Genomic DNA, 6,524 nt, shown 5'->3' on the forward strand with positions numbered 1-6,524 from the left:
CGAACTTTGAGAGGAAACATGATTCGCGGAAATTGAGCCCGAATGTTGGAGACTTGAAGGTTCTAACGTATCGCGCAGCGTCAGCTTTCGGTCCTACTAGGATGGGTAGGTTGTGGTGGGGGAATAAAAAAAGGGGGGGGGGGATGTTTAAGAAGCAGGACACGCAGTTGATGGGGGCTCCGCGGGGGCAGATTGCCGCTCACGTCTCACGTCAGCCGAATTTAAGCGTGGCCCCGCCCCTCCCACCGCTTCCCCCCCTAGCTCCACGGGGAACATCCACCCCCCACCCCCACCCCCTCTTCACCGGGCTAGGCCGGACACAGCACGCTGGTGAGACAGCGCCTCGGGATGCTACTTCGGCTGTTCACTCCCAGGTTGCGACGAAGGTAAAAAAAAAAGGCTAAGGCCTGGGGTCTAGCGGGGACGCACCACAACGCCGAAATACCACAACGCCGAAATACATTAACGCCGAAAAATGTCATTGCAGGACTGCAACAAAGGTTAGGTTAGGTAAGGTTAGGTTAGGCTAGGTTAGGCTAGCCTAGGTTAGGTGAGGAGGTGGTATTTCGGCGTTAAGATACATTTAAGAAACACACACAAATTCATTCTGCTCTTTTTTCATTTTGCTCCTGTGGCCCCCCCCCCCTCCCCGCATCAAAATTTTTCGGCGTTACTGTATTTCGGCGTTGTGGTACACAGCAGTTTTCTAGCTGTCGGCGTTGCGGTCAATTTGGCATTCGGCGTTGTTATGGTATTCGGCGTTATTGTACGTTCGGCGTTGTGGTATTTCGGCGTTGTGGTATTTCGGCGTTGTGGTAACGACCCGGGTCTAGCAATGTTAGCTTTATACCACTGTAACACAACTATACGTTTTTGTGACACCTACAACAAATTTGCAAAAAAAAAAGAATACTAATTTCTGGCACTGAAGGTTACCATACTTTTCACACAGTGGCATTTAAAATTTTACTTTTTGAGGTTTCCGTTAAAAACATACATCCTAACACCATTTTCATTTGTTTCAAAGCGATTTTCGCTTTTAGGTGATCGTCATTACCCCGTTCTCCCCTAACATTTGCAATGTACACTGCTAATAAACTCAAACGTTTTTTTTTTTTTTTTTTTTTCAAATTTTAATTCGAAGTTTGGTTATTTTAAATTTGGCAAAACATTTGGCGGCTGAGGCAGGTATCCATGCCTTTCCCAGTGTGTTACAGATCAGCTCTCTGGTTGCCGGGGAGTTAGTTGTCTTGTTTGCAGTGAGTGTATCTTCTGGCTGGAAGTTGAAAACGCTGTCTGTGACACATTTCTTGTTCATATGCGGGTTTACTATTATTATTTGGCTGGAATCGCTTGCCTTGCTAAGATTTTTTTTCTCTCTTTAGAGCAGACGATTTTGTTTGTTTGAAAATTTTTCTTCTAAGCTAGCGATTTATCATAAAAAATAACCACTTTTCATTTAACTAGATACAGACACTTATTTTAAAATTATAAAATGTTAAGGAACAGTTTGCATGCTTTTGAATTATTTGTTCTTGAAAATCCCGCGAGATAAATCTTAATTTCTGAGAAAAAATAATAAAAAGTCACGCCCTTGTGACTTAAAAGTTTTGGTTTCTTAACCAGGGAGGCCATTAACGTGGTTTGATCAGTATCGAGGGAATTTGTCTTCTGCGCACGTGAGCAAGGAGGCCAGATAAGGCCTAAGTTTGCGGGAAGATCAATAGCAGTTTCGCCTTTACAGCCGTCTCACGGGGGTGCTATGAATGATAATGACCAAGAAATATTTACAGCGCAGTAATTCGAAGTTATCGTCGACTTAAAGTGGTTTTAAGAAGCATGAAGAGGTTTTCAAAATTTTAAGATTATCTATTTTTGTATGTTGCACAGCAGAACACTTTCAGAAGGGTAGTATAACAAACTGTTAAGTAACTTTCGTACCCTACGTTTTTCGCTAATTTTTTTGTGAACTTAGGGTACGTGGAATGTACTGGTACTATTATTAAAAGATTTAAAAAATGTTACTTGAATAGACGGCTAGAAAATTTTACAGAGCAGTTTCAACCAACCGAGGTACTGTGAACCGCTTTACCTCGGGTAAATTTAATAACGGTTAGTTCGGATACAATAAAAAAATTATCTTTATTTTCAGTTGGCCGAGTGGTAGGGTGATGTTTTTACAGCTTGTCTTCGGTGCAGTTTCTTTCACGTCACTCCATTATTTTCTCAACCAGTAAATTACATCTTTGAAGTTAATTATATTTAGGCTTTCGACAACAGTTAGATATTTCTAGGTCCTCAAGCAAATGTTTCAACAGATATTTTTTTTTCTTTTTGCGGGGAATGGCGCTTAAGGTCGACTCGGATAATATGGATCTTCGGTTAATATAAGTTAGGTCCATAGAGATTCTACTTATATAACTAGGGACTAGTAACATTCGTAGGGTCATTGCCATTAGGATACCACCAAAGCCTTTTTCCATGAGCAATTCGGCTACAGCGAGGGGCGTACGTTTAATTTTATTTCGGGGACCGTGTTAAGCGGCCCGGGGGGGAAGGGGGGGGGGGTAGATAGAACATCTTTGCCCGCAGTTTTCAAATTATTCCATTTTGTTGGTGGGAATGATAGATATTTTTTTTAGGATTTCGATGGTATGGCATACATTCCCCCTCCCCTCCAAATAACAACAACCACTTTCCACCCTTGCGTACGTACAGCCACGTGTTCTGAACTGCGATACGTCTCAGCTAACATGGTCGAGGGCTGCTCCTTGGCTCGGAGCCGTCGCAGAAGCAGCACGAAGGTAAAAAAGGGTTTGAAAGGGAGTCACGGCAAAGTGTCGGTGTCGACGGGAGCGAGCACCACGACTGAGGGGGGGGGGGACGCGCCGGCCATCTTGACGGACAGCCGAGGGGACGCAGGCCAAACGACGCGCTCGCGTGCCCGGCCCGCCGACCCCGACACGCTGTAAATCTCCCGCCGTCGCGATCCCGGAGCGCAGATACGGGGGCCCCGCCGAGGCGCCCCGCCAACCCCCGCTGCTCGCCTACGAAAATAACCTCACCCGATTGTGTGCACAGATGTCGGCGCGAGATAGCCGATCGCGATTTATTAAAGGCTCTCCGGGGCTGCCGTGCGGCCGCGACTTACTCCGCTCCGCGGTAAACTGCCGCGCGCCTCGCCTCTAACGACCCGCGACCCGGCTCAAGCACTTCTCTCTTCTTTCTCTTTGGAAAGATCCTCTACGGCCCTCTGGCCGAGAGCGTTTCTTCTTTTTCTTTGGAACGAATCTCTTTGGCCGAGTGCGTTTGTTTCTCTTTGGAAGAAGCCTCTACGGCCGAGCGCGTTTCTTCTTTTTCTTTGGAAGTAACCTCTATGGCCGAGTGCGTTTCTTTTTTTTCTTTGGAATTAATCTCTATGGCCGGCTGCATGTCTTTTTTCTCTTTGTAAGGAACCTATATGGCCAAGCGCGTTTATTTTTCTTCTGAACGAAACTCTATGGCCGAGTGCGTTACTTTCTCTTTGGAAGGAGCCTCTATGTCCGGGTGAATTTCTTTATCTTTGGAATGAGCCGTTGTGGACGGGTTTTTTTCTTTATCTTTGGAACGAACCCGTATGGCCGAGCGCGTTTCTTCTTTCTCTTTGGAACGAACCTCTTTGGTCGAGCTCCGCTCTTGTGGCGGGGATAGGCGGGTCGCACAACTGAAGACCTCTCCTACAACAACAAATATTATTTATGAAATACTCTTTTCAAGATTGTCCTCGCAAGAGGACAAGGAATATTTACTCATTGACAAAGCTTTATTCTGGCTGCTGGCACGGCGGTGAACAGAATGGATAAGTTGTTTTTGGTCGAGGCAAGAGAATGGTGAACACCATTCCAACATGGCACATAGAACATCTGAGGCCAACATCCAGATGTCCAGCAAGTCACCAGCTGCCATCTGGATGAAAAGAAGAAAAGTTAGTGCTCCTGGTATACCCTAACGGGTTCAGACCTAGGAGGTGGAGGTGGGGAGGCTTGGCCGGGCTTCGGCCCGAAACAACTTGGCTATGATCACGCTCATTTGGAGATGGTCAGGGGAGCGATGTTAACCATCCATCTCTTTCCCTAGTCAATAGCCGAGTGGTTCGTAACCGATATTAATCTAAAGCCTTGCTGTGTAACTGTGACATAAAAATTTATTTACACTTGAAGCAAAATAAAGAATTTGTCCATCTGATTAATCTTCAAAGTTTTTGTTTCGATTTTACTTACCTTACTCTGCAAGCGGTCCTAAGTTTGTCATCACTGAATATGTATTTAGATGTACCGTCCATCCAGTAGAAAATAACATAGTGGGGTCTCTTCGTGAAAAATATTAATAGTCACATTTAAAACTTTTGGTACTACCAATATTTCACCAAACTGAAGTCTGCTGGAATGTTTGTCATATTGCGCTACTTAAAGCGTCTGTATGCACCACTCTAATCCATGATGAATTTAGTGGGAGGATCTAATGTAGTCAAATCTAAGAAAGAACTGTCTAAACATAAGCGTCTACCAATGTCAGGTTCTTGAGTAGTCAATTATTCACAAATGTAAAGAATGGTCATAAAACTCGAGTTGGGTCTTTATATATTTTGTATTTAGTAGTGATGAAATTATTATTATAAAAATGTGCTTTGAAATTAGAAAATAGCTTCCCCACAATAACATAATTTTATTTTTGGTAAAATCAACAAAATCTCCTTACTGTATGGCAGTTCTCAATAAGTGACGCTTTAAAATAAACAGTGAAATCTTTCTCTGTGCCAGAGTCGAAGTTTTCGGAGCGTCTTTAGTAGGCCTGCCTTTGGCTGTAAAGTTCGGTGGACCGTAATCGCGATCAAAGGGCAAGAATTTCCTTCTTGGATAAAAAAAAAAGTTGTTTGCGTAGCGGAGATGATTACCAATCATTTGATGAAACCTTGTAATTTTTTTTTTTTTACCCTGAGGCATGAAGCTTTTGCCATCTTAATTTTAATCTATAGCTAACCAACTCAAAAGTGTTTACGTTATTTCGCGAAGCAGACGGGGACGGGTGGCGATACAGAGGGCGTTAGAGTTGACAATCTCCCCGTCAGATAGCAGCACTGGCGGGTGTCGTCCGCTCGGGCGCTCGCTAAATAGAAATCACCGACATAGTTTTCCGAGGTAACCTGATTAAGCCGGAGCGATCTTGATGAAAACTTAATTCGATTCTCGCGGGATGATTAAAGAGGAGCGTTAATTGACTTTGCGGGGATGGCAGAGAGGGTTGGGCGAAGTGGTGGTGGCAAAGATGGGGACCTGGGGCGTTGTGCTCGAGAGGACGAGAGGGGCGTTCCATGCGCCGTGCGTAGGTTACCATTATGTCACGCCATCATGGGGTGAAAATCTCTCGTGTCCTCCTCTGAAGCTTACTGAAGCCTCGAACCCACCCTTTGAGACGAAAAATAAATATTCAAAAAATATATCTCCGAGCGATCTAGGGCTTCGGTGGCATTGTCACAAGCAGCGGATTTTTTTTCTAGGGAGGTGAAAAAAGAAAATTGGACGGCACTTTCATCTCTTGATAATGGGGGGGGGGGTGGATTATGGGGGTGGATATTATTTTCTTCTGATCGTGGTTCAGCCGAGAAACATGCCTGCTCCTTCCCTGTCATTCTAAGCTTCTGGAACATATTCCACCAACTACAAGCACACAAAACTGCAACTCTACGAGTACAAGGTTTGTGTGCGCGCTGGTTTACGGAGAATAGGTTTACGATTGTACAAACCCAAATAGGTAGCACATGTCAACCACACAAGTCATAAATTTTGGCTCAGAATGACACCAGTCTGTTTGTGCCTGATGATGGGAACAGGTGCCAATTCCCGAAGCGTCGCAACTGTTTTGTCATAGGAATTCTGATGTGTTCGTCGGCGCTGTCGACGTTGTGTTTTCCATAACACCTGTTTCTTTTTATCTTTGTGTTCGTACGTTTGCTGTGTTGTTCAGGTTTGCTGTGTCTGCATTTACTGTTTTTTTTTGTTGAAACTGTCTCATCGTCGTTTACCAGCCCACAGTGTTCGTCTGTGCTGTTATTTTGACGTGACAACGTCTAATAAATCGACGAACGCCGGCTGCACGCACGAAAAAGTGTCCCGTTACGCACATTGTCCCGTTACGCACATTGTCCCGTTACGCGGTGTCCCGTTACGCTCATTGGACGCTTGCGCCGCATCTATCTCTCTTCCACTCGATTAAAACAACCATCGATTAGACTTTTTCGAGGCACATTAAACTTGAAACACTCCCATTCGTTTCCTACTTTTCCTATCATCGTCCTATCCTTAACAGAATAACACATCAGATTGGAAGAAGTTAAATAGCAAACATGTATAAAAGTTATAGTTAAAATAATCTCTTCGTTAAAGTAATAAACATATTTGAATTAATGAGTGCAAATAAAAGTAAATTTATCAATTAAATTGTAGATTTCATTTCACTCTTTCTTTGTATCCATACAAAATAGTGAT

The 6,524-nt window shown here is 44.0% G+C and overlaps 1 protein-coding gene across 1 annotated transcript in view; it reads left to right on the forward strand.

Moving 5' to 3' along the window:
- Positions 1–6,524, forward strand: part of LOC134542064 (E3 ubiquitin-protein ligase TRIM9) — a 423,241-nt gene that overhangs the window by 218,963 nt on the left and 197,754 nt on the right. The gene's annotated exons all lie outside the window — the stretch shown is intronic.

Source organism: Bacillus rossius (genome assembly GCF_032445375.1).
Source record: "Bacillus rossius redtenbacheri isolate Brsri chromosome 4 unlocalized genomic scaffold, Brsri_v3 Brsri_v3_scf4_2, whole genome shotgun sequence".
In the NCBI taxonomy this organism is placed as follows: domain Eukaryota; kingdom Metazoa; phylum Arthropoda; class Insecta; order Phasmatodea; family Bacillidae; genus Bacillus; species Bacillus rossius.